At 75.6% G+C, this 27,263-nt stretch overlaps 2 non-coding genes across 2 annotated transcripts; both read right to left on the bottom strand.

Moving 5' to 3' along the window:
• Positions 1–681: 681 nt before the first annotated feature.
• On the bottom strand, positions 682–753 carry TRNAE-CUC (transfer RNA glutamic acid (anticodon CUC)). Its single transcript has one exon. It is a non-coding gene; the product is annotated as a tRNA-Glu (tRNA).
• Positions 754–7,430: 6,677 nt separating this feature from the next.
• TRNAE-CUC (transfer RNA glutamic acid (anticodon CUC)) lies at positions 7,431–7,502 on the bottom strand. The gene has a single exon. It is a non-coding gene; the product is annotated as a tRNA-Glu (tRNA).
• Between the last annotated feature and the right edge of the window lie 19,761 nt (positions 7,503–27,263).

The following is a 27,263-nucleotide window of genomic DNA, read 5'->3' as shown; positions in this document are numbered from 1 at the left end:
GCGCGAGACCCAGACGCCCCTGGCGCCCAATCGCCGGGCCCCCGGGACACGCAGCGGGCCCAGGACCCGGCAGGCGGCGGCGGGAAAGCTGCCGGCGCCTTGGCTGGCGCGAGGGGCGAGGCCAGGGACCACAGGTCTCGGCAGGTGGCCCGACCGGTCCAGGGAGACCCCTGCCCCCTCCCGCCCGCACCCCCAGCCCCAGCCCCCACCGGCGGCCCCACCTCGGGAGGGACCAAGGGGCGGCTTGGGGGCCGCGAAACTGTCGCGGCCGAAGCCAGGCTGCGGGAGAGTCGAAGCGCGTGCGGGGGCCGGCGGCGGGGCTGTGCGCCCGCGGCCACGGCGGGAGAGAGGCGGCCCCAGCCACCGAGGAAGAGGGGAAGCGAGGCGAGCGTCCGAGGAGGAGGAGGAGGAGGAGGAGGAGGGGAGACGCCCAGGGGGCGAGCGGGGGCCGAAAGGTCTGCCGTTGGCAGGGGTGGAGGGGGCGTGGCAGGGTCAGGGCTGGACGTGGCGGGTGGCCTTGTCGGGAGGCCGAGGCCAGGGGGCGAGGGGCGAAGCGAGCGAGCTCCGGCGCGGGCTAAAAGTGTGCGTGGTGGGGGGAGGGGTCGCGGCCGCCCGCGCCGCGCCGGGGAGGCGGAGGTCGGGCGGCCGGCAGGCGGGCGGGCGGAGAGGAAGAAGAAAGGCTTCCCTGACCGGGAATCGAACCCGGGCCGCGGCGGTGAGAGCGCCGAATCCTAACCACTAGACCACCAGGGAGCGTCGGGCTTCGCGCCTCGCCTGCGCCTCCTGGACCCGGGGCCCGCAGCCCGCCCGCTCGCCGCTCCCTCGCCGCCGGGGCCCCCTGCCTTGCGCAGGCCAGCCGCCCGCCGCCCCGGCCCAGGCACGCGCCCTCGCCGGCTTCCTGCTCGCCGCGCCCTCAAAACGCTGCGCGCGCACACACGCACACACACGCACACACACACACACACACACACACACACACGCACAGCCGCACGCCCGCCGCCCGCCGCCCGCCTCCGGGGCGGGAGGGCCCCGCAGCTCGGCAAAAGGTCGGCCCGCTGCGTTGGCCGGGAATCGAACCCGGGTCAACTGCTTGGAAGGCAGCTATGCTCACCACTATACCACCAACGCCGCACAGCCCGGCCTGCCCCGAGACGCCGGCCCGGGGCTCGCGCCACAGCAGTCCGGCCGCCGCCGCCGCCGCCGCCGCCGCCGCCGCCTGGCGCAGCCCTGCTCCGACGCCCCGCCCGCCCGCAGCGCGGCGCTGCCACCGGCGCCACCAACCGCCGCCCCGCGCCAGCGCCAGCGCCGCGCCCGACGCGGCAGCCCTCGTCCGCCGGGACGGACCGCCTCTGGGGGGCGCCCTCGCTGCCGCGCCACCAAGCGACCGCCATTCCCACGCCGACCGCCCCGCCAAAGCCCCGGCCGGGCGCCCGCCCTCCACCGTCCGGCTCGCCCCAGCCCCTCTCCACAGGCTGCTCGGCGAGGCAGCTGCGCGCACCGAGAGAGGACCCACCCGCCGCCCGTCCCGGCAGCTGTGCAGCTGTGCAGCGCGCGTCGCGCGTCGCGTCGCGTCGCAGGGAGCCCCGTGCGCCAGCCGCTGGGGGCGGGCCGCTCGTCGGGCGCTGCGGGGAGCAGAGGAAGCCTTGGCTCGGCCGTGCCGAACGACCGCCGCCCGACGGCGAGGGGGCCTCGGGGAGGGGTCCCCGTGGGCAGGCCGGGCACGGGTTGGCGGCCTGCGCCTGGCTGGAGGGCGGGGCAGGGCGAAGAAGCGCCCTCGGGGGCTGGAGGGCGGGGCGCGGCAGGGCGAAGAAGGGCCCTCGGGGGCAAGCGGCCGGACGCAGAGCGGCGCCAGCCACCAAAAAGGGACGTCTTGCCTCCCCGTCGGGGAATCGAACCCCGGTCTCCCGCGTGACAGGCGGGGATACTCACCACTATACTAACGAGGACGGCGGCGGCCGCCCCGGCGCCCGACCGCTCTCCGGCTGCCTGCCGACGCCGACCCCCGCCCTCGAGGCCCTGCCCGCCACCGGTGCCCGGCACGTGTGCCCCATCCGACCCGACAGCCAAACGACCGCGTCATCCAGCAAAGCGGCCCGCGGCCCGCACACGACCCCGACCGCGCGCCCGGCCCTGGCGGCGGCGGCGACGGCGGCTGGAAATGCCGAGTCTGCGCCGCCTCTTGCCTCCCGTGCGGAGATCGCGCCGCGAGGAAGAGGCCCTCTCGAGAGGGCCAGCGAGGCGGCGAGGAGAAGGGGGGCGCGCGCCGGGCCGCGGCCTTGTCCCGGCCGGCGCCCGGGGTGGGCGACGGGGCGGCGGCGGCGGTGGAGCCGGGCGAGTCCGCTGGCCTTGCTCCCCGTCGGCCGGCGCGCGCGTCCCGTCCGTGGCGCGCCCACAAAGACGCCCGCCAGGCGCCGCGGGCGGCCAAGGGCCCCGCCGGCCGCGTCGGCTCCCAGCCAGGCGAGCGGCCACGCGCCCAGGCCCGCCGTCAGGATGGCCGAGCGGTCTAAGGCGCTGCGTTCAGGTCGCAGTCTCCCCTGGAGGCGTGGGTTCGAATCCCACTCCTGACACGCCGACCTTTTGGCCCGCCCAACCAACGCCCGCCTACCCGGGCCTCCCGCACACCCGAGCGCCGCCCTTGGCCGCCTTCCTGGCCGGCCCGGGCTGGCGCTCCGGCCTGTGGCCGCCGCGCCAAACTCCAGGCCCCTACACGCACGCCTCTCCACCCCACCCGCTTCTCACGCCCGCCGCTGCGCGGGCCTGGCGCACTCAGCCCAGGAGGCTGCCCCAGCGCCTCGAACCCACTGGCAACCGGCCTTCCCGACACAGCGCGCGCGCCCCCGCCCACTCACTCACACACCCTTCCCACCGGACCCCACACGCGGGGGCTTCAGGACTTCGCGCCCCATCGTTCCTCGCCTGCTCTCCCCTTCCCCCTCCGCACACGAGCCCCCCCATTAGGGGGGTTGTGTAGCCCTCCCTCCCACTCGCGCTCCCACTCCCACTCCCACTCCCCCTCCCCCACCCCACCCCACCCCACCCCACCCCACCCCACCCGACCCTGCGTGAGCAAAGCCCTCCACGGGTCACCCTCCGACTTCTGCCTGGCGCACAGCGCCTCGCTCTTGGAGCGCCACGCCTGCGCAACGGGCGGCACACCGTCCAACACGCTGTCCTTTCCCACAGCCCCCGGCCGCCCGGCCCGCCCATCCTCTCCACACCCTGCTCAGGTCGCCGTCCCCATCTCGGTGGCCTGTGCTGCCCACCACGACTTTTCACCTCGGGGCCTCGCCCGGGCCACACATGCCTGCCTCCCGGGCCCCACGCAGCCCGGCCTTCTGCTCGCCAGCCCACCACAGCGCCCTCCCTGCACGGGGCCTGCCTGGCACGCGGGCCCAACCCGGCAAGCTGGCTCCGGGGAGCAGCGAGCCGAAGCCCTGGATCCCCGTCGCCCACACGCCACGTCGGGCCCACGGCCGGGGCCAAGCCCCGTCTGCACGCGCGAAGGCGCCTCGGGGGCCCAAACCCACGACGACACGACGGCGCGCCTCCTCCGCGGGCGGCCCGCCGGCCGGCAGCCACTCTGCCAAAGCGCGCCCGCCATCCAAGACCGCGCTCCTGCCTCGCCACCAACGCACCCCGGAGCCGGACCCTTGCGGGCGAGCCGTCGGCCAGAGCGCAGGCGCCAGGCTCAGGCCCCTCGGGTCTCTTGGCCTGAGCGCCACTCAGCGGCGGGCGGCCGAGGCGGCGCTCCCCAGCCTGCGGCTCCCACGGCCGCCCCCACGCCACGGCCCTCCCGCCCAGCCCAGCCCTGCCCAGCCCTGCCCAGCCCTGCCCTGCCCTGCCCTGCCCTGCCCTGCCCTGCCCTGCCCTGCCCTGCTCTCGTCCGGCAGGCCGCGCCGTTGGCGCCCGCGCACGGCCACGCGCCCAGCGCACCCGCGGGGAAGCCCGCCGCCCAGGGGACTTGGGCACGGGCCCGTGGGTCGTCGAAGGGAACGTCGCCCGCCACAGATCGCCGCCCCTCGTTGGCACTCGAGCGCGGGCCAGGCTGGGCGCGGCTCCTGGCTTCCTCCGGCGACGCCGGCAGGGTCGCGGCGGCCCTGGGCCGGACACAAGGCGCGGGATGGGCCGAGGCCGCCCCGCTCTGTCGCGGCTCCTCCGCGCCTCGGCGCACAGGTGCCACCGCGCCTCCGGGTCTCCCTGCTCCGCACCCCCCTCCTACCGCGCCCGCCCCCGAGCGCCCTCCAGGGCCCCGCAGCCTCTCTTCCAGCTGCCCCGTCCGCCGACTGGCTCGGATGGAGGAGATGGCCCCGCAGGGCCGTGACCAGTGTCGGGCGGCTGGTGGCGAGCGCCGCTGGGGCGGCGCCTGGTGGCGCCGGCCACCGGTGCATGGGTGGTTCAGTGGTAGAATTCTCGCCTGCCACGCGGGAGGCCCGGGTTCGATTCCCGGCCCATGCAGCACCCCGTCCCCTTTTGGTCCCGCGGCCCCGACGTCCAGCTTAGGCTGCCTCTCTCCTGCGCTCGAGGCCGCCCCCACACACCAACACCTTCCGCCCGCCCCGGGCCCTCGCTCTCGCCCTGGAGACAAAAGTCCCCCCCCCTCCGCCCCCAAACACGCACCCCGGGAACCAAACGCCCGCCCCCCAAACCCCCGTGCCCTGACACATTCACGGCCCAGCCACTCTCGTGCCCGCGCACCTTCCTTCCTTGTCCCTCTTCTTTTCCTTCCCGTGACCCCGCTCGAGTCACGCGTTTCCCTTCGAGGGACACTCTCCCGCAGCACACGCGGGCCCATGCACGCCCCACCTCCTCACGCTCCGCCACCTTTCCCCGCTCTCTGGCTCGCTCTGACCCCGGCCGGCAAGTTACGCGGCGTTGGCACTGCCGGCAGGAAGGAACGTGCCGCTCCTACGGGTGACCCACCGCCTTCTCCCGGAGGGTCCCCGTGTCCTGATGGCGCGCCCTCGAGTCTTTCCAAAGAGTTCCGCGAGATCGTCACCATGCACGCCCGCCGTGTGTTCACCTGATCCCGCTCGGCCGCCATCGGTTGCCAACGCTCGCCGGGCCCTCCACCACCGAAACCACCTGCGCCGCCACTGCCACCCAGTCCACCCACCCCGCCCCTCCCCCCCATCCCCCGGCGCCAGCACCAAGTCCACCACGCGTCAGCACCGGCACCACGACGAATCCTCGCCGCCACCCCCGCCCCCAGGACGCCCCGAGGACACTGCCAAGCCCGCCGCCGCCACCCCAGCCTGCAAGCCCCAAGCCGCACCCCAGCCCCAACCCCTCCACCTCCACCCTCCCCACCCCCCTACTGCTCCAACACCCCGACGCCTGTCAGGCCCCTCCTCCCCGCGCCCCCACTTTCCAAATCCTTCCCGGCCGGGGATCCTCCGTTCCGTTGGTCCCTTTGGCCTCTTCTCAACTCAACCCCCAACGCACACCCGAGACGCGACTCTCTGTCCCCAGGACAGGTCGTTTCTGTCTCTGGGGCAGGGGCATTCCCCGCCCTTGCCCGCTCCCCACCCCTCCTCTCACCCTACTCCTTAGCCTCACCACCTCGCAGCGCAGCACAGCCAGTCTCGCCCGCCGGCGTCCTCTCCCACCGCAGGGGCTTCCGTCTTCCTCGCACCGGAGCCCACTGCCCCTGCTTGCCACCCGCCGCTCCTTACGGCCTCCAGGCCCCCCCGCCCCACCATCCGCCAACAACCCCGCGGACCCTGTGGTCCTCTCTCGCACGACCCGCCCCGAGGACTCGCTTCCCCCGGCCCTGTCCCCCCTCCCCCGCTCAGGCCCCTCGTCCCCACCCCAACCCTAGATCTCACCCGCCGCCACCCGTGCCGGCCAAGGGGCCTGGCCGCCCGGAGCCCCTGCCTGAGCGGCCCGTTCCCGCAAGCCCCGCACCTCCTCCGGGCCCGCGGCGCTCCGCTCGCACACCCGGGACTCCTCCTCACGCCACCCACCGCGCGGCTCACCGCCGTGCCCTCTTCCTGGGGTCACTTGGCCCTGTGCCCTGACCCGCGTGGGGGGCCACCCACCGGGACCGACGCCTCCATCCCGCACCGTCTCCCGCCCCCGCACGCGCACGCCCAGCACCCCGGCCGGGCCCGTGGGGGAGCTTCCCGCGCTCACGGGGCGCACCCCTATGCCCACCGGGGGCGCCTTGGCACAGGGGAGAACGGCTCCGTCAAAGTCCAGCGTGGGGCCCGCGGCAGCTTCCTGCCGCTCATCGGCTCGGCCCTCCCCTCTGCCTCGGCCGGAACCGGTCCCTGGACAGATACTCAGCTCCGCTGGCTCACGGCGGCGCGCCCGTCGTGGCGGCAAGGGGCCGGAGAGCTGCCATCTCCTTTGGGGAGCAGCCGCAGGAGAAGATGGATGCGGGGCTGGAGAGAGGGATGGCGTGGGTGGACGCCGAGGCGGGAAGGGGAACGCCGTCCAAAGTCCCAGCTCGGTGGGGGGAGGGGCGTGGGGGAGGCAAGAGTTCCGGGGAACGCCCCGGCCACTTGGCCATAGGACGCGGAGCGTCGCTGAGGCCACTGGAAGAAAACGCTGGCCACCCCCGCCACCCGTCCGCCCCCAGCCCCTCCCCACCTGCTTGCCCGTGGCGTTTTCCGGAACGGCCTCCTGTAGCTCCCTGCTCTGTCTCCTCCGCGGCGGGCTGGTCTCGCTAGCCCGACGGACGGACGGGTCGAGGGTCACTGGCCCATCTCCGCCTCTCGGGCGCCGCGGCCGGGCCCTCGGCTCCCACGCCCGCGCGAGACCCAGACGCCCCTGGCGCCCAATCGCCGGGCCCCCGGGACACGCAGCGGGCCCAGGACCCGGCAGGCGGCGGCGGGAAAGCTGCCGGCGCCTTGGCTGGCGCGAGGGGCGAGGCCAGGGACCACAGGTCTCGGCAGGTGGCCCGACCGGTCCAGGGAGACCCCTGCCCCCTCCCGCCCGCACCCCCAGCCCCAGCCCCCACCGGCGGCCCCACCTCGGGAGGGACCAAGGGGCGGCTTGGGGGCCGCGAAACTGTCGCGGCCGAAGCCAGGCTGCGGGAGAGTCGAAGCGCGTGCGGGGGCCGGCGGCAGGGCTGTGCGCCCGCGGCCACGGCGGGAGAGAGGCGGCCCCAGCCACCGAGGAAGAGGGGAAGCGAGGCGAGCGTCCGAGGAGGAGGAGGAGGAGGAGGAGGGGAGACGCCCAGGGGGCGAGCGGGGGCCGAAAGGTCTGCCGTTGGCAGGGGTGGAGGGAGCGTGGCAGGGTCAGGGCTGGACGTGGCGGGTGGCCTTGTCGGGAGGCCGAGGCCAGGGGGCGAGGGGCGAAGCGAGCGAGCTCCGGCGCGGGCTAAAAGTGTGCGTGGTGGGGGGAGGGGTCGCGGCCGCCCGCGCCGCGCCGGGGAGGCGGAGGTCGGGCGGCCGGCAGGCGGGCGGGCGGAGAGGAAGAAGAAAGGCTTCCCTGACCGGGAATCGAACCCGGGCCGCGGCGGTGAGAGCGCCGAATCCTAACCACTAGACCACCAGGGAGCGTCGGGCTTCGCGCCTCGCCTGCGCCTCCTGGACCCGGGGCCCGCAGCCCGCCCGCTCGCCGCTCCCTCGCCGCCGGGGCCCCCTGCCTTGCGCAGGCCAGCCGCCCGCCGCCCCGGCCCAGGCACGCGCCCTCGCCGGCTTCCTGCTCGCCGCGCCCTCAAAACGCTGCGCGCGCACACACGCACACACACGCACACACACACACACACACACACACACACACGCACAGCCGCACGCCCGCCGCCCGCCGCCCGCCTCCGGGGCGGGAGGGCCCCGCAGCTCGGCAAAAGGTCGGCCCGCTGCGTTGGCCGGGAATCGAACCCGGGTCAACTGCTTGGAAGGCAGCTATGCTCACCACTATACCACCAACGCCGCACAGCCCGGCCTGCCCCGAGACGCCGGCCCGGGGCTCGCGCCACAGCAGTCCGGCCGCCGCCGCCGCCGCCGCCGCCGCCGCCGCCGCCTGGCGCAGCCCTGCTCCGACGCCCCGCCCGCCCGCAGCGCGGCGCTGCCACCGGCGCCACCAACCGCCGCCCCGCGCCAGCGCCAGCGCCGCGCCCGACGCGGCAGCCCTCGTCCGCCGGGACGGACCGCCTCTGGGGGGCGCCCTCGCTGCCGCGCCACCAAGCGACCGCCATTCCCACGCCGACCGCCCCGCCAAAGCCCCGGCCGGGCGCCCGCCCTCCACCGTCCGGCTCGCCCCAGCCCCTCTCCACAGGCTGCTCGGCGAGGCAGCTGCGCGCACCGAGAGAGGACCCACCCGCCGCCCGTCCCGGCAGCTGTGCAGCTGTGCAGCGCGCGTCGCGCGTCGCGTCGCGTCGCAGGGAGCCCCGTGCGCCAGCCGCTGGGGGCGGGCCGCTCGTCGGGCGCTGCGGGGAGCAGAGGAAGCCTTGGCTCGGCCGTGCCGAACGACCGCCGCCCGACGGCGAGGGGGCCTCGGGGAGGGGTCCCCGTGGGCAGGCCGGGCACGGGTTGGCGGCCTGCGCCTGGCTGGAGGGCGGGGCAGGGCGAAGAAGCGCCCTCGGGGGCTGGAGGGCGGGGCGCGGCAGGGCGAAGAAGGGCCCTCGGGGGCAAGCGGCCGGACGCAGAGCGGCGCCAGCCACCAAAAAGGGACGTCTTGCCTCCCCGTCGGGGAATCGAACCCCGGTCTCCCGCGTGACAGGCGGGGATACTCACCACTATACTAACGAGGACGGCGGCGGCCGCCCCGGCGCCCGACCGCTCTCCGGCTGCCTGCCGACGCCGACCCCCGCCCTCGAGGCCCTGCCCGCCACCGGTGCCCGGCACGTGTGCCCCATCCGACCCGACAGCCAAACGACCGCGTCATCCAGCAAAGCGGCCCGCGGCCCGCACACGACCCCGACCGCGCGCCCGGCCCTGGCGGCGGCGGCGACGGCGGCTGGAAATGCCGAGTCTGCGCCGCCTCTTGCCTCCCGTGCGGAGATCGCGCCGCGAGGAAGAGGCCCTCTCGAGAGGGCCAGCGAGGCGGCGAGGAGAAGGGGGGCGCGCGCCGGGCCGCGGCCTTGTCCCGGCCGGCGCCCGGGGTGGGCGACGGGGCGGCGGCGGCGGTGGAGCCGGGCGAGTCCGCTGGCCTTGCTCCCCGTCGGCCGGCGCGCGCGTCCCGTCCGTGGCGCGCCCACAAAGACGCCCGCCAGGCGCCGCGGGCGGCCAAGGGCCCCGCCGGCCGCGTCGGCTCCCAGCCAGGCGAGCGGCCACGCGCCCAGGCCCGCCGTCAGGATGGCCGAGCGGTCTAAGGCGCTGCGTTCAGGTCGCAGTCTCCCCTGGAGGCGTGGGTTCGAATCCCACTCCTGACACGCCGACCTTTTGGCCCGCCCAACCAACGCCCGCCTACCCGGGCCTCCCGCACACCCGAGCGCCGCCCTTGGCCGCCTTCCTGGCCGGCCCGGGCTGGCGCTCCGGCCTGTGGCCGCCGCGCCAAACTCCAGGCCCCTACACGCACGCCTCTCCACCCCACCCGCTTCTCACGCCCGCCGCTGCGCGGGCCTGGCGCACTCAGCCCAGGAGGCTGCCCCAGCGCCTCGAACCCACTGGCAACCGGCCTTCCCGACACAGCGCGCGCGCCCCCGCCCACTCACTCACACACCCTTCCCACCGGACCCCACACGCGGGGGCTTCAGGACTTCGCGCCCCATCGTTCCTCGCCTGCTCTCCCCTTCCCCCTCCGCACACGAGCCCCCCCATTAGGGGGGTTGTGTAGCCCTCCCTCCCACTCGCGCTCCCACTCCCACTCCCACTCCCCCTCCCCCACCCCACCCCACCCCACCCCACCCGACCCTGCGTGAGCAAAGCCCTCCACGGGTCACCCTCCGACTTCTGCCTGGCGCACAGCGCCTCGCTCTTGGAGCGCCACGCCTGCGCAACGGGCGGCACACCGTCCAACACGCTGTCCTTTCCCACAGCCCCCGGCCGCCCGGCCCGCCCATCCTCTCCACACCCTGCTCAGGTCGCCGTCCCCATCTCGGTGGCCTGTGGTGCCCACCACGACTTTTCACCTCGGGGCCTCGCCCGGGCCACACATGCCTGCCTCCCGGGCCCCACGCAGCCCGGCCTTCTGCTCGCCAGCCCACCACAGCGCCCTCCCTGCACGGGGCCTGCCTGGCACGCGGGCCCAACCCGGCAAGCTGGCTCCGGGGAGCAGCGAGCCGAAGCCCTGGATCCCCGTCGCCCACACGCCACGTCGGGCCCACGGCCGGGGCCAAGCCCCGTCTGCACGCGCGAAGGCGCCTCGGGGGCCCAAACCCACGACGACACGACGGCGCGCCTCCTCCGCGGGCGGCCCGCCGGCCGGCAGCCACTCTGCCAAAGCGCGCCCGCCATCCAAGACCGCGCTCCTGCCTCGCCACCAACGCACCCCGGAGCCGGACCCTTGCGGGCGAGCCGTCGGCCAGAGCGCAGGCGCCAGGCTCAGGCCCCTCGGGTCTCTTGGCCTGAGCGCCGCTCAGCGGCGGGCGGCCGAGGCGGCGCTCCCCAGCCTGCGGCTCCCACGGCCGCCCCCACGCCACGGCCCTCCCGCCCAGCCCAGCCCTGCCCAGCCCTGCCCAGCCCTGCCCTGCCCTGCCCTGCCCTGCCCTGCCCTGCTCTCGTCCGGCAGGCCGCGCCGTTGGCGCCCGCGCACGGCCACGCGCCCAGCGCACCCGCGGGGAAGCCCGCCGCCCAGGGGACTTGGGCACGGGCCCGTGGGTCGTCGAAGGGAACGTCGCCCGCCACAGATCGCCGCCCCTCGTTGGCACTCGAGCGCGGGCCAGGCTGGGCGCGGCTCCTGGCTTCCTCCGGCGACGCCGGCAGGGTCGCGGCGGCCCTGGGCCGGACACAAGGCGCGGGATGGGCCGAGGCCGCCCCGCTCTGTCGCGGCTCCTCCGCGCCTCGGCGCACAGGTGCCACCGCGCCTCCGGGTCTCCCTGCTCCGCACCCCCCTCCTACCGCGCCCGCCCCCGAGCGCCCTCCAGGGCCCCGCAGCCTCTCTTCCAGCTGCCCCGTCCGCCGACTGGCTCGGATGGAGGAGATGGCCCCGCAGGGCCGTGACCAGTGTCGGGCGGCTGGTGGCGAGCGCCGCTGGGGCGGCGCCTGGTGGCGCCGGCCACCGGTGCATGGGTGGTTCAGTGGTAGAATTCTCGCCTGCCACGCGGGAGGCCCGGGTTCGATTCCCGGCCCATGCAGCACCCCGTCCCCTTTTGGTCCCGCGGCCCCGACGTCCAGCTTAGGCTGCCTCTCTCCTGCGCTCGAGGCCGCCCCCACACACCAACACCTTCCGCCCGCCCCGGGCCCTCGCTCTCGCCCTGGAGACAAAAGTCCCCCCCCCCTCCGCCCCCAAACACGCACCCCGGGAACCAAACGCCCGCCCCCCAAACCCCCGTGCCCTGACACATTCACGGCCCAGCCACTCTCGTGCCCGCGCACCTTCCTTCCTTGTCCCTCTTCTTTTCCTTCCCGTGACCCCGCTCGAGTCACGCGTTTCCCTTCGAGGGACACTCTCCCGCAGCACACGCGGGCCCATGCACGCCCCACCTCCTCACGCTCCGCCACCTTTCCCCGCTCTCTGGCTCGCTCTGACCCCGGCCGGCAAGTTACGCGGCGTTGGCACTGCCGGCAGGAAGGAACGTGCCGCTCCTACGGGTGACCCACCGCCTTCTCCCGGAGGGTCCCCGTGTCCTGATGGCGCGCCCTCGAGTCTTTCCAAAGAGTTCCGCGAGATCGTCACCATGCACGCCCGCCGTGTGTTCACCTGATCCCGCTCGGCCGCCATCGGTTGCCAACGCTCGCCGGGCCCTCCACCACCGAAACCACCTGCGCCGCCACTGCCACCCAGTCCACCCACCCCGCCCCTCCCCCCCTTCCCCCGGCGCCAGCACCAAGTCCACCACGCGTCAGCACCGGCACCACGACGAATCCTCGCCGCCACCCCCGCCCCCAGGACGCCCCGAGGACACTGCCAAGCCCGCCGCCGCCACCCCAGCCTGCAAGCCCCAAGCCGCACCCCAGCCCCAACCCCTCCACCTCCACCCTCCCCACCCCCCTACTGCTCCAACACCCCGACGCCTGTCAGGCCCCTCCTCCCCGCGCCCCCACTTTCCAAATCCTTCCCGGCCGGGGATCCTCCGTTCCGTTGGTCCCTTTGGCCTCTTCTCAACTCAACCCCCAACGCACACCCGAGACGCGACTCTCTGTCCCCAGGACAGGTCGTTTCTGTCTCTGGGGCAGGGGCATTCCCCGCCCTTGCCCGCTCCCCACCCCTCCTCTCACCCTACTCCTTAGCCTCACCACCTCGCAGCGCAGCACAGCCAGTCTCGCCCGCCGGCGTCCTCTCCCACCGCAGGGGCTTCCGTCTTCCTCGCACCGGAGCCCACTGCCCCTGCTTGCCACCCGCCGCTCCTTACGGCCTCCAGGCCCCCCCGCCCCACCATCCGCCAACAACCCCGCGGACCCTGTGGTCCTCTCTCGCACGACCCGCCCCGAGGACTCGCTTCCCCCGGCCCTGTCCCCCCTCCCCCGCTCAGGCCCCTCGTCCCCACCCCAACCCTAGATCTCACCCGCCGCCACCCGTGCCGGCCAAGGGGCCTGGCCGCCCGGAGCCCCTGCCTGAGCGGCCCGTTCCCGCAAGCCCCGCACCTCCTCCGGGCCCGCGGCGCTCCGCTCGCACACCCGGGACTCCTCCTCACGCCACCCACCGCGCGGCTCACCGCCGTGCCCTCTTCCTGGGGTCACTTGGCCCTGTGCCCTGACCCGCGTGGGGGGCCACCCACCGGGACCGACGCCTCCATCCCGCACCGTCTCCCGCCCCCGCACGCGCACGCCCAGCACCCCGGCCGGGCCCGTGGGGGAGCTTCCCGCGCTCACGGGGCGCACCCCTATGCCCACCGGGGGCGCCTTGGCACAGGGGAGAACGGCTCCGTCAAAGTCCAGCGTGGGGCCCGCGGCAGCTTCCTGCCGCTCATCGGCTCGGCCCTCCCCTCTGCCTCGGCCGGAACCGGTCCCTGGACAGATACTCAGCTCCGCTGGCTCACGGCGGCGCGCCCGTCGTGGCGGCAAGGGGCCGGAGAGCTGCCATCTCCTTTGGGGAGCAGCCGCAGGAGAAGATGGATGCGGGGCTGGAGAGAGGGATGGCGTGGGTGGACGCCGAGGCGGGAAGGGGAACGCCGTCCAAAGTCCCAGCTCGGTGGGGGGAGGGGCGTGGGGGAGGCAAGAGTTCCGGGGAACGCCCCGGCCACTTGGCCATAGGACGCGGAGCGTCGCTGAGGCCACTGGAAGAAAACGCTGGCCACCCCCGCCACCCGTCCGCCCCCAGCCCCTCCCCACCTGCTTGCCCGTGGCGTTTTCCGGAACGGCCTCCTGTAGCTCCCTGCTCTGTCTCCTCCGCGGCGGGCTGGTCTCGCTAGCCCGACGGACGGACGGGTCGAGGGTCACTGGCCCATCTCCGCCTCTCGGGCGCCGCGGCCGGGCCCTCGGCTCCCACGCCCGCGCGAGACCCAGACGCCCCTGGCGCCCAATCGCCGGGCCCCCGGGACACGCAGCGGGCCCAGGACCCGGCAGGCGGCGGCGGGAAAGCTGCCGGCGCCTTGGCTGGCGCGAGGGGCGAGGCCAGGGACCACAGGTCTCGGCAGGTGGCCCGACCGGTCCAGGGAGACCCCTGCCCCCTCCCGCCCGCACCCCCAGCCCCAGCCCCCACCGGCGGCCCCACCTCGGGAGGGACCAAGGGGCGGCTTGGGGGCCGCGAAACTGTCGCGGCCGAAGCCAGGCTGCGGGAGAGTCGAAGCGCGTGCGGGGGCCGGCGGCGGGGCTGTGCGCCCGCGGCCACGGCGGGAGAGAGGCGGCCCCAGCCACCGAGGAAGAGGGGAAGCGAGGCGAGCGTCCGAGGAGGAGGAGGAGGAGGAGGAGGGGAGACGCCCAGGGGGCGAGCGGGGGCCGAAAGGTCTGCCGTTGGCAGGGGTGGAGGGGGCGTGGCAGGGTCAGGGCTGGACGTGGCGGGTGGCCTTGTCGGGAGGCCGAGGCCAGGGGGCGAGGGGCGAAGCGAGCGAGCTCCGGCGCGGGCTAAAAGTGTGCGTGGTGGGGGGAGGGGTCGCGGCCGCCCGCGCCGCGCCGGGGAGGCGGAGGTCGGGCGGCCGGCAGGCGGGCGGGCGGAGAGGAAGAAGAAAGGCTTCCCTGACCGGGAATCGAACCCGGGCCGCGGCGGTGAGAGCGCCGAATCCTAACCACTAGACCACCAGGGAGCGTCGGGCTTCGCGCCTCGCCTGCGCCTCCTGGACCCGGGGCCCGCAGCCCGCCCGCTCGCCGCTCCCTCGCCGCCGGGGCCCCCTGCCTTGCGCAGGCCAGCCGCCCGCCGCCCCGGCCCAGGCACGCGCCCTCGCCGGCTTCCTGCTCGCCGCGCCCTCAAAACGCTGCGCGCGCACACACGCACACACACGCACACACACACACACACACACACACACACACGCACAGCCGCACGCCCGCCGCCCGCCGCCCGCCTCCGGGGCGGGAGGGCCCCGCAGCTCGGCAAAAGGTCGGCCCGCTGCGTTGGCCGGGAATCGAACCCGGGTCAACTGCTTGGAAGGCAGCTATGCTCACCACTATACCACCAACGCCGCACAGCCCGGCCTGCCCCGAGACGCCGGCCCGGGGCTCGCGCCACAGCAGTCCGGCCGCCGCCGCCGCCGCCGCCGCCGCCGCCGCCTGGCGCAGCCCTGCTCCGACGCCCCGCCCGCCCGCAGCGCGGCGCTGCCACCGGCGCCACCAACCGCCGCCCCGCGCCAGCGCCAGCGCCGCGCCCGACGCGGCAGCCCTCGTCCGCCGGGACGGACCGCCTCTGGGGGGCGCCCTCGCTGCCGCGCCACCAAGCGACCGCCATTCCCACGCCGACCGCCCCGCCAAAGCCCCGGCCGGGCGCCCGCCCTCCACCGTCCGGCTCGCCCCAGCCCCTCTCCACAGGCTGCTCGGCGAGGCAGCTGCGCGCACCGAGAGAGGACCCACCCGCCGCCCGTCCCGGCAGCTGTGCAGCTGTGCAGCGCGCGTCGCGCGTCGCGTCGCGTCGCAGGGAGCCCCGTGCGCCAGCCGCTGGGGGCGGGCCGCTCGTCGGGCGCTGCGGGGAGCAGAGGAAGCCTTGGCTCGGCCGTGCCGAACGACCGCCGCCCGACGGCGAGGGGGCCTCGGGGAGGGGTCCCCGTGGGCAGGCCGGGCACGGGTTGGCGGCCTGCGCCTGGCTGGAGGGCGGGGCAGGGCGAAGAAGCGCCCTCGGGGGCTGGAGGGCGGGGCGCGGCAGGGCGAAGAAGGGCCCTCGGGGGCAAGCGGCCGGACGCAGAGCGGCGCCAGCCACCAAAAAGGGACGTCTTGCCTCCCCGTCGGGGAATCGAACCCCGGTCTCCCGCGTGACAGGCGGGGATACTCACCACTATACTAACGAGGACGGCGGCGGCCGCCCCGGCGCCCGACCGCTCTCCGGCTGCCTGCCGACGCCGACCCCCGCCCTCGAGGCCCTGCCCGCCACCGGTGCCCGGCACGTGTGCCCCATCCGACCCGACAGCCAAACGACCGCGTCATCCAGCAAAGCGGCCCGCGGCCCGCACACGACCCCGACCGCGCGCCCGGCCCTGGCGGCGGCGGCGACGGCGGCTGGAAATGCCGAGTCTGCGCCGCCTCTTGCCTCCCGTGCGGAGATCGCGCCGCGAGGAAGAGGCCCTCTCGAGAGGGCCAGCGAGGCGGCGAGGAGAAGGGGGGCGCGCGCCGGGCCGCGGCCTTGTCCCGGCCGGCGCCCGGGGTGGGCGACGGGGCGGCGGCGGCGGTGGAGCCGGGCGAGTCCGCTGGCCTTGCTCCCCGTCGGCCGGCGCGCGCGTCCCGTCCGTGGCGCGCCCACAAAGACGCCCGCCAGGCGCCGCGGGCGGCCAAGGGCCCCGCCGGCCGCGTCGGCTCCCAGCCAGGCGAGCGGCCACGCGCCCAGGCCCGCCGTCAGGATGGCCGAGCGGTCTAAGGCGCTGCGTTCAGGTCGCAGTCTCCCCTGGAGGCGTGGGTTCGAATCCCACTCCTGACACGCCGACCTTTTGGCCCGCCCAACCAACGCCCGCCTACCCGGGCCTCCCGCACACCCGAGCGCCGCCCTTGGCCGCCTTCCTGGCCGGCCCGGGCTGGCGCTCCGGCCTGTGGCCGCCGCGCCAAACTCCAGGCCCCTACACGCACGCCTCTCCACCCCACCCGCTTCTCACGCCCGCCGCTGCGCGGGCCTGGCGCACTCAGCCCAGGAGGCTGCCCCAGCGCCTCGAACCCACTGGCAACCGGCCTTCCCGACACAGCGCGCGCGCCCCCGCCCACTCACTCACACACCCTTCCCACCGGACCCCACACGCGGGGGCTTCAGGACTTCGCGCCCCATCGTTCCTCGCCTGCTCTCCCCTTCCCCCTCCGCACACGAGCCCCCCCATTAGGGGGGTTGTGTAGCCCTCCCTCCCACTCGCGCTCCCACTCCCACTCCCACTCCCCCTCCCCCACCCCACCCCACCCCACCCCACCCCACCCGACCCTGCGTGAGCAAAGCCCTCCACGGGTCACCCTCCGACTTCTGCCTGGCGCACAGCGCCTCGCTCTTGGAGCGCCACGCCTGCGCAACGGGCGGCACACCGTCCAACACGCTGTCCTTTCCCACAGCCCCCGGCCGCCCGGCCCGCCCATCCTCTCCACACCCTGCTCAGGTCGCCGTCCCCATCTCGGTGGCCTGTGGTGCCCACCACGACTTTTCACCTCGGGGCCTCGCCCGGGCCACACATGCCTGCCTCCCGGGCCCCACGCAGCCCGGCCTTCTGCTCGCCAGCCCACCACAGCGCCCTCCCTGCACGGGGCCTGCCTGGCACGCGGGCCCAACCCGGCAAGCTGGCTCCGGGGAGCAGCGAGCCGAAGCCCTGGATCCCCGTCGCCCACACGCCACGTCGGGCCCACGGCCGGGGCCAAGCCCCGTCTGCACGCGCGAAGGCGCCTCGGGGGCCCAAACCCACGACGACACGACGGCGCGCCTCCTCCGCGGGCGGCCCGCCGGCCGGCAGCCACTCTGCCAAAGCGCGCCCGCCATCCAAGACCGCGCTCCTGCCTCGCCACCAACGCACCCCGGAGCCGGACCCTTGCGGGCGAGCCGTCGGCCAGAGCGCAGGCGCCAGGCTCAGGCCCCTCGGGTCTCTTGGCCTGAGCGCCACTCAGCGGCGGGCGGCCGAGGCGGCGCTCCCCAGCCTGCGGCTCCCACGGCCGCCCCCACGCCACGGCCCTCCCGCCCAGCCCAGCCCTGCCCAGCCCTGCCCAGCCCTGCCCTGCCCTGCCCTGCCCTGCCCTGCCCTGCTCTCGTCCGGCAGGCCGCGCCGTTGGCGCCCGCGCACGGCCACGCGCCCAGCGCACCCGCGGGGAAGCCCGCCGCCCAGGGGACTTGGGCACGGGCCCGTGGGTCGTCGAAGGGAACGTCGCCCGCCACAGATCGCCGCCCCTCGTTGGCACTCGAGCGCGGGCCAGGCTGGGCGCGGCTCCTGGCTTCCTCCGGCGACGCCGGCAGGGTCGCGGCGGCCCTGGGCCGGACACAAGGCGCGGGATGGGCCGAGGCCGCCCCGCTCTGTCGCGGCTCCTCCGCGCCTCGGCGCACAGGTGCCACCGCGCCTCCGGGTCTCCCTGCTCCGCACCCCCCTCCTACCGCGCCCGCCCCCGAGCGCCCTCCAGGGCCCCGCAGCCTCTCTTCCAGCTGCCCCGTCCGCCGACTGGCTCGGATGGAGGAGATGGCCCCGCAGGGCCGTGACCAGTGTCGGGCGGCTGGTGGCGAGCGCCGCTGGGGCGGCGCCTGGTGGCGCCGGCCACCGGTGCATGGGTGGTTCAGTGGTAGAATTCTCGCCTGCCACGCGGGAGGCCCGGGTTCGATTCCCGGCCCATGCAGCACCCCGTCCCCTTTTGGTCCCGCGGCCCCGACGTCCAGCTTAGGCTGCCTCTCTCCTGCGCTCGAGGCCGCCCCCACACACCAACACCTTCCGCCCGCCCCGGGCCCTCGCTCTCGCCCTGGAGACAAAAGTCCCCCCCCCTCCGCCCCCAAACACGCACCCCGGGAACCAAACGCCCGCCCCCCAAACCCCCGTGCCCTGACACATTCACGGCCCAGCCACTCTCGTGCCCGCGCACCTTCCTTCCTTGTCCCTCTTCTTTTCCTTCCCGTGACCCCGCTCGAGTCACGCGTTTCCCTTCGAGGGACACTCTCCCGCAGCACACGCGGGCCCATGCACGCCCCACCTCCTCACGCTCCGCCACCTTTCCCCGCTCTCTGGCTCGCTCTGACCCCGGCCGGCAAGTTACGCGGCGTTGGCACTGCCGGCAGGAAGGAACGTGCCGCTCCTACGGGTGACCCACCGCCTTCTCCCGGAGGGTCCCCGTGTCCTGATGGCGCGCCCTCGAGTCTTTCCAAAGAGTTCCGCGAGATCGTCACCATGCACGCCCGCCGTGTGTTCACCTGATCCCGCTCGGCCGCCATCGGTTGCCAACGCTCGCCGGGCCCTCCACCACCGAAACCACCTGCGCCGCCACTGCCACCCAGTCCACCCACCCCGCCCCTCCCCCCCATCCCCCGGCGCCAGCACCAAGTCCACCACGCGTCAGCACCGGCACCACGACGAATCCTCGCCGCCACCCCGCCCCCAGGACGCCCCGAGGACACTGCCAAGCCCGCCGCCGCCACCCCAGCCTGCAAGCCCCAAGCCGCACCCCAGCCCCAACCCCTCCACCTCCACCCTCCCCACCCCCCTACTGCTCCAACACCCCGACGCCTGTCAGGCCCCTCCTCCCCGCGCCCCCACTTTCCAAATCCTTCCCGGCCGGGGATCCTCCGTTCCGTTGGTCCCTTTGGCCTCTTCTCAACTCAACCCCCAACGCACACCCGAGACGCGACTCTCTGTCCCCAGGACAGGTCGTTTCTGTCTCTGGGGCAGGGGCATTCCCCGCCCTTGCCCGCTCCCCACCCCTCCTCTCACCCTACTCCTTAGCCTCACCACCTCGCAGCGCAGCACAGCCAGTCTCGCCCGCCGGCGTCCTCTCCCACCGCAGGGGCTTCCGTCTTCCTCGCACCGGAGCCCACTGCCCCTGCTTGCCACCCGCCGCTCCTTACGGCCTCCAGGCCCCCCCGCCCCACCATCCGCCAACAACCCCGCGGACCCTGTGGTCCTCTCTCGCACGACCCGCCCCGAGGACTCGCTTCCCCCGGCCCTGTCCCCCCTCCCCCGCTCAGGCCCCTCGTCCCCACCCCAACCCTAGATCTCACCCGCCGCCACCCGTGCCGGCCAAGGGGCCTGGCCGCCCGGAGCCCCTGCCTGAGCGGCCCGTTCCCGCAAGCCCCGCACCTCCTCCGGGCCCGCGGCGCTCCGCTCGCACACCCGGGACTCCTCCTCACGCCACCCACCGCGCGGCTCACCGCCGTGCCCTCTTCCTGGGGTCACTTGGCCCTGTGCCCTGACCCGCGTGGGGGGCCACCCACCGGGACCGACGCCTCCATCCCGCACCGTCTCCCGCCCCCGCACGCGCACGCCCAGCACCCCGGCCGGGCCCGTGGGGGAGCTTCCCGCGCTCACGGGGCGCACCCCTATGCCCACCGGGGGCGCCTTGGCACAGGGGAGAACGGCTCCGTCAAAGTCCAGCGTGGGGCCCGCGGCAGCTTCCTGCCGCTCATCGGCTCGGCCCTCCCCTCTGCCTCGGCCGGAACCGGTCCCTGGACAGATACTCAGCTCCGCTGGCTCACGGCGGCGCGCCCGTCGTGGCGGCAAGGGGCCGGAGAGCTGCCATCTCCTTTGGGGAGCAGCCGCAGGAGAAGATGGATGCGGGGCTGGAGAGAGGGATGGCGTGGGTGGACGCCGAGGCGGGAAGGGGAACGCCGTCCAAAGTCCCAGCTCGGTGGGGGGAGGGGCGTGGGGGAGGCAAGAGTTCCGGGGAACGCCCCGGCCACTTGGCCATAGGACGCGGAGCGTCGCTGAGGCCACTGGAAGAAAACGCTGGCCACCCCCGCCACCCGTCCGCCCCCAGCCCCTCCCCACCTGCTTGCCCGTGGCGTTTTCCGGAACGGCCTCCTGTAGCTCCCTGCTCTGTCTCCTCCGCGGCGGGCTGGTCTCGCTAGCCCGACGGACGGACGGGTCGAGGGTCACTGGCCCATCTCCGCCTCTCGGGCGCCGCGGCCGGGCCCTCGGCTCCCACGCCCGCGCGAGACCCAGACGCCCCTGGCGCCCAATCGCCGGGCCCCCGGGACACGCAGCGGGCCCAGGACCCGGCAGGCGGCGGCGGGAAAGCTGCCGGCGCCTTGGCTGGCGCGAGGGGCGAGGCCAGGGACCACAGGTCTCGGCAGGTGGCCCGACCGGTCCAGGGAGACCCCTGCCCCCTCCCGCCCGCACCCCCAGCCCCAGCCCCCACCGGCGGCCCCACCTCGGGAGGGACCAAGGGGCGGCTTGGGGGCCGCGAAACTGTCGCGGCCGAAGCCAGGCTGCGGGAGAGTCGAAGCGCGTGCGGGGGCCGGCGGCAGGGCTGTGCGCCCGCGGCCACGGCGGGAGAGAGGCGGCCCCAGCCACCGAGGAAGAGGGGAAGCGAGGCGAGCGTCCGAGGAGGAGGAGGAGGAGGAGGAGGGGAGACGCCCAGGGGGCGAGCGGGGGCCGAAAGGTCTGCCGTTGGCAGGGGTGGAGGGAGCGTGGCAGGGTCAGGGCTGGACGTGGCGGGTGGCCTTGTCGGGAGGCCGAGGCCAGGGGGCGAGGGGCGAAGCGAGCGAGCTCCGGCGCGGGCTAAAAGTGTGCGTGGTGGGGGGAGGGGTCGCGGCCGCCCGCGCCGCGCCGGGGAGGCGGAGGTCGGGCGGCCGGCAGGCGGGCGGGCGGAGAGGAAGAAGAAAGGCTTCCCTGACCGGGAATCGAACCCGGGCCGCGGCGGTGAGAGCGCCGAATCCTAACCACTAGACCACCAGGGAGCGTCGGGCTTCGCGCCTCGCCTGCGCCTCCTGGACCCGGGGCCCGCAGCCCGCCCGCTCGCCGCTCCCTCGCCGCCGGGGCCCCCTGCCTTGCGCAGGCCAGCCGCCCGCCGCCCCGGCCCAGGCACGCGCCCTCGCCGGCTTCCTGCTCGCCGCGCCCTCAAAACGCTGCGCGCGCACACACGCACACACACACACACACACACACACACACACACGCACAGCACGCACGCCGCCGCCCGCCGCCCGCCTCCGGGGCGGGAGGGCCCCGCAGCTCGGCAAAAGGTCGGCCCGCTGCGTTGGCCGGGAATCGAACCCGGGTCAACTGCTTGGAAGGCAGCTATGCTCACCACTATACCACCAACGCCGCACAGCCCGGCCTGCCCCGAGACGCCGGCCCGGGGCTCGCGCCACAGCAGTCCGGCCGCCGCCGCCGCCGCCGCCGCCGCCGCCGCCTGGCGCAGCCCTGCTCCGACGCCCCGCCCGCCCGCAGCGCGGCGCTGCCACCGGCGCCACCAACCGCCGCCCCGCGCCAGCGCCAGCGCCGCGCCCGACGCGGCAGCCCTCGTCCGCCGGGACGGACCGCCTCTGGGGGGCGCCCTCGCTGCCGCGCCACCAAGCGACCGCCATTCCCACGCCGACCGCCCCGCCAAAGCCCCGGCCGGGCGCCCGCCCTCCACCGTCCGGCTCGCCCCAGCCCCTCTCCACAGGCTGCTCGGCGAGGCAGCTGCGCGCACCGAGAGAGGACCCACCCGCCGCCCGTCCCGGCAGCTGTGCAGCTGTGCAGCGCGCGTCGCGCGTCGCGTCGCGTCGCAGGGAGCCCCGTGCGCCAGCCGCTGGGGGCGGGCCGCTCGTCGGGCGCTGCGGGGAGCAGAGGAAGCCTTGGCTCGGCCGTGCCGAACGACCGCCGCCCGACGGCGAGGGGGCCTCGGGGAGGGGTCCCCGTGGGCAGGCCGGGCACGGGTTGGCGGCCTGCGCCTGGCTGGAGGGCGGGGCAGGGCGAAGAAGCGCCCTCGGGGGCTGGAGGGCGGGGCGCGGCAGGGCGAAGAAGGGCCCTCGGGGGCAAGCGGCCGGACGCAGAGCGGCGCCAGCCACCAAAAAGGGACGTCTTGCCTCCCCGTCGGGGAATCGAACCCCGGTCTCCCGCGTGACAGGCGGGGATACTCACCACTATACTAACGAGGACGGCGGCGGCCGCCCCGGCGCCCGACCGCTCTCCGGCTGCCTGCCGACGCCGACCCCCGCCCTCGAGGCCCTGCCCGCCACCGGTGCCCGGCACGTGTGCCCCATCCGACCCGACAGCCAAACGACCGCGTCATCCAGCAAAGCGGCCCGCGGCCCGCACACGACCCCGACCGCGCGCCCGGCCCTGGCGGCGGCGGCGACGGCGGCTGGAAATGCCGAGTCTGCGCCGCCTCTTGCCTCCCGTGCGGAGATCGCGCCGCGAGGAAGAGGCCCTCTCGAGAGGGCCAGCGAGGCGGCGAGGAGAAGGGGGGCGCGCGCCGGGCCGCGGCCTTGTCCCGGCCGGCGCCCGGGGTGGGCGACGGGGCGGCGGCGGCGGTGGAGCCGGGCGAGTCCGCTGGCCTTGCTCCCCGTCGGCCGGCGCGCGCGTCCCGTCCGTGGCGCGCCCACAAAGACGCCCGCCAGGCGCCGCGGGCGGCCAAGGGCCCCGCCGGCCGCGTCGGCTCCCAGCCAGGCGAGCGGCCACGCGCCCAGGCCCGCCGTCAGGATGGCCGAGCGGTCTAAGGCGCTGCGTTCAGGTCGCAGTCTCCCCTGGAGGCGTGGGTTCGAATCCCACTCCTGACACGCCGACCTTTTGGCCCGCCCAACCAACGCCCGCCTACCCGGGCCTCCCGCACACCCGAGCGCCGCCCTTGGCCGCCTTCCTGGCCGGCCCGGGCTGGCGCTCCGGCCTGTGGCCGCCGCGCCAAACTCCAGGCCCCTACACGCACGCCTCTCCACCCCACCCGCTTCTCACGCCCGCCGCTGCGCGGGCCTGGCGCACTCAGCCCAGGAGGCTGCCCCAGCGCCTCGAACCCACTGGCAACCGGCCTTCCCGACACAGCGCGCGCGCCCCCGCCCACTCACTCACACACCCTTCCCACCGGACCCCACACGCGGGGGCTTCAGGACTTCGCGCCCCATCGTTCCTCGCCTGCTCTCCCCTTCCCCCTCCGCACACGAGCCCCCCCATTAGGGGGGTTGTGTAGCCCTCCCTCCCACTCGCGCTCCCACTCCCACTCCCACTCCCCCTCCCCCACCCCACCCCACCCCACCCCACCCGACCCTGCGTGAGCAAAGCCCTCCACGGGTCACCCTCCGACTTCTGCCTGGCGCACAGCGCCTCGCTCTTGGAGCGCCACGCCTGCGCAACGGGCGGCACACCGTCCAACACGCTGTCCTTTCCCACAGCCCCCGGCCGCCCGGCCCGCCCATCCTCTCCACACCCTGCTCAGGTCGCCGTCCCCATCTCGGTGGCCTGTGGTGCCCACCACGACTTTTCACCTCGGGGCCTCGCCCGGGCCACACATGCCTGCCTCCCGGGCCCCACGCAGCCCGGCCTTCTGCTCGCCAGCCCACCACAGCGCCCTCCCTGCACGGGGCCTGCCTGGCACGCGGGCCCAACCCGGCAAGCTGGCTCCGGGGAGCAGCGAGCCGAAGCCCTGGATCCCCGTCGCCCACACGCCACGTCGGGCCCACGGCCGGGGCCAAGCCCCGTCTGCACGCGCGAAGGCGCCTCGGGGGCCCAAACCCACGACGACACGACGGCGCGCCTCCTCCGCGGGCGGCCCGCCGGCCGGCAGCCACTCTGCCAAAGCGCGCCCGCCATCCAAGACCGCGCTCCTGCCTCGCCACCAACGCACCCCGGAGCCGGACCCTTGCGGGCGAGCCGTCGGCCAGAGCGCAGGCGCCAGGCTCAGGCCCCTCGGGTCTCTTGGCCTGAGCGCCGCTCAGCGGCGGGCGGCCGAGGCGGCGCTCCCCAGCCTGCGGCTCCCACGGCCGCCCCCACGCCACGGCCCTCCCGCCCAGCCCAGCCCTGCCCAGCCCTGCCCAGCCCTGCCCTGCCCTGCCCTGCCCTGCCCTGCCCTGCTCTCGTCCGGCAGGCCGCGCCGTTGGCGCCCGCGCACGGCCACGCGCCCAGCGCACCCGCGGGGAAGCCCGCCGCCCAGGGGACTTGGGCACGGGCCCGTGGGTCGTCGAAGGGAACGTCGCCCGCCACAGATCGCCGCCCCTCGTTGGCACTCGAGCGCGGGCCAGGCTGGGCGCGGCTCCTGGCTTCCTCCGGCGACGCCGGCAGGGTCGCGGCGGCCCTGGGCCGGACACAAGGCGCGGGATGGGCCGAGGCCGCCCCGCTCTGTCGCGGCTCCTCCGCGCCTCGGCGCACAGGTGCCACCGCGCCTCCGGGTCTCCCTGCTCCGCACCCCCCTCCTACCGCGCCCGCCCCCGAGCGCCCTCCAGGGCCCCGCAGCCTCTCTTCCAGCTGCCCCGTCCGCCGACTGGCTCGGATGGAGGAGATGGCCCCGCAGGGCCGTGACCAGTGTCGGGCGGCTGGTGGCGAGCGCCGCTGGGGCGGCGCCTGGTGGCGCCGGCCACCGGTGCATGGGTGGTTCAGTGGTAGAATTCTCGCCTGCCACGCGGGAGGCCCGGGTTCGATTCCCGGCCCATGCAGCACCCCGTCCCCTTTTGGTCCCGCGGCCCCGACGTCCAGCTTAGGCTGCCTCTCTCCTGCGCTCGAGGCCGCCCCCACACACCAACACCTTCCGCCCGCCCCGGGCCCTCGCTCTCGCCCTGGAGACAAAAGTCCCCCCCCCCTCCGCCCCCAAACACGCACCCCGGGAACCAAACGCCCGCCCCCCAAACCCCCGTGCCCTGACACATTCACGGCCCAGCCACTCTCGTGCCCGCGCACCTTCCTTCCTTGTCCCTCTTCTTTTCCTTCCCGTGACCCCGCTCGAGTCACGCGTTTCCCTTCGAGGGACACTCTCCCGCAGCACACGCGGGCCCATGCACGCCCCACCTCCTCACGCTCCGCCACCTTTCCCCGCTCTCTGGCTCGCTCTGACCCCGGCCGGCAAGTTACGCGGCGTTGGCACTGCCGGCAGGAAGGAACGTGCCGCTCCTACGGGTGACCCACCGCCTTCTCCCGGAGGGTCCCCGTGTCCTGATGGCGCGCCCTCGAGTCTTTCCAAAGAGTTCCGCGAGATCGTCACCATGCACGCCCGCCGTGTGTTCACCTGATCCCGCTCGGCCGCCATCGGTTGCCAACGCTCGCCGGGCCCTCCACCACCGAAACCACCTGCGCCGCCACTGCCACCCAGTCCACCCACCCCGCCCCTCCCCCCCTTCCCCCGGCGCCAGCACCAAGTCCACCACGCGTCAGCACCGGCACCACGACGAATCCTCGCCGCCACCCCCGCCCCCAGGACGCCCCGAGGACACTGCCAAGCCCGCCGCCGCCACCCCAGCCTGCAAGCCCCAAGCCGCACCCCAGCCCCAACCCCTCCACCTCCACCCTCCCCACCCCCCTACTGCTCCAACACCCCGACGCCTGTCAGGCCCCTCCTCCCCGCGCCCCCACTTTCCAAATCCTTCCCGGCCGGGGATCCTCCGTTCCGTTGGTCCCTTTGGCCTCTTCTCAACTCAACCCCCAACGCACACCCGAGACGCGACTCTCTGTCCCCAGGACAGGTCGTTTCTGTCTCTGGGGCAGGGGCATTCCCCGCCCTTGCCCGCTCCCCACCCCTCCTCTCACCCTACTCCTTAGCCTCACCACCTCGCAGCGCAGCACAGCCAGTCTCGCCCGCCGGCGTCCTCTCCCACCGCAGGGGCTTCCGTCTTCCTCGCACCGGAGCCCACTGCCCCTGCTTGCCACCCGCCGCTCCTTACGGCCTCCAGGCCCCCCCGCCCCACCATCCGCCAACAACCCCGCGGACCCTGTGGTCCTCTCTCGCACGACCCGCCCCGAGGACTCGCTTCCCCCGGCCCTGTCCCCCCTCCCCCGCTCAGGCCCCTCGTCCCCACCCCAACCCTAGATCTCACCCGCCGCCACCCGTGCCGGCCAAGGGGCCTGGCCGCCCGGAGCCCCTGCCTGAGCGGCCCGTTCCCGCAAGCCCCGCACCTCCTCCGGGCCCGCGGCGCTCCGCTCGCACACCCGGGACTCCTCCTCACGCCACCCACCGCGCGGCTCACCGCCGTGCCCTCTTCCTGGGGTCACTTGGCCCTGTGCCCTGACCCGCGTGGGGGGCCACCCACCGGGACCGACGCCTCCATCCCGCACCGTCTCCCGCCCCCGCACGCGCACGCCCAGCACCCCGGCCGGGCCCGTGGGGAGCTTCCCGCGCTCACGGGGCGCACCCCTATGCCCACCGGGGGCGCCTTGGCACAGGGGAGAACGGCTCCGTCAAAGTCCAGCGTGGGGCCCGCGGCAGCTTCCTGCCGCTCATCGGCTCGGCCCTCCCCTCTGCCTCGGCCGGAACCGGTCCCTGGACAGATACTCAGCTCCGCTGGCTCACGGCGGCGCGCCCGTCGTGGCGGCAAGGGGCCGGAGAGCTGCCATCTCCTTTGGGGAGCAGCCGCAGGAGAAGATGGATGCGGGGCTGGAGAGAGGGATGGCGTGGGTGGACGCCGAGGCGGGAAGGGGAACGCCGTCCAAAGTCCCAGCTCGGTGGGGGGAGGGGCGTGGGGGAGGCAAGAGTTCCGGGGAACGCCCCGGCCACTTGGCCATAGGACGCGGAGCGTCGCTGAGGCCACTGGAAGAAAACGCTGGCCACCCCCGCCACCCGTCCGCCCCCAGCCCCTCCCCACCTGCTTGCCCGTGGCGTTTTCCGGAACGGCCTCCTGTAGCTCCCTGCTCTGTCTCCTCCGCGGCGGGCTGGTCTCGCTAGCCCGACGGACGGACGGGTCGAGGGTCACTGGCCCATCTCCGCCTCTCGGGCGCCGCGGCGGGCCCTCGGCTCCCACGCCCGCGCGAGACCCAGACGCCCCTGGCGCCCAATCGCCGGGCCCCCGGGACACGCAGCGGGCCCAGGACCCGGCAGGCGGCGGCGGGAAAGCTGCCGGCGCCTTGGCTGGCGCGAGGGGCGAGGCCAGGGACCACAGGTCTCGGCAGGTGGCCCGACCGGTCCAGGGAGACCCCTGCCCCCTCCCGCCCGCACCCCCAGCCCCAGCCCCCACCGGCGGCCCCACCTCGGGAGGGACCAAGGGGCGGCTTGGGGGCCGCGAAACTGTCGCGGCCGAAGCCAGGCTGCGGGAGAGTCGAAGCGCGTGCGGGGGCCGGCGGCGGGGCTGTGCGCCCGCGGCCACGG

Source organism: Equus asinus, unplaced genomic scaffold (genome assembly GCF_041296235.1).
Source record: "Equus asinus isolate D_3611 breed Donkey unplaced genomic scaffold, EquAss-T2T_v2 contig_51, whole genome shotgun sequence".
Lineage (NCBI taxonomy): Eukaryota > Metazoa > Chordata > Mammalia > Perissodactyla > Equidae > Equus > Equus asinus.
This window is presented reverse-complemented; position numbering and strand designations above follow the sequence as displayed.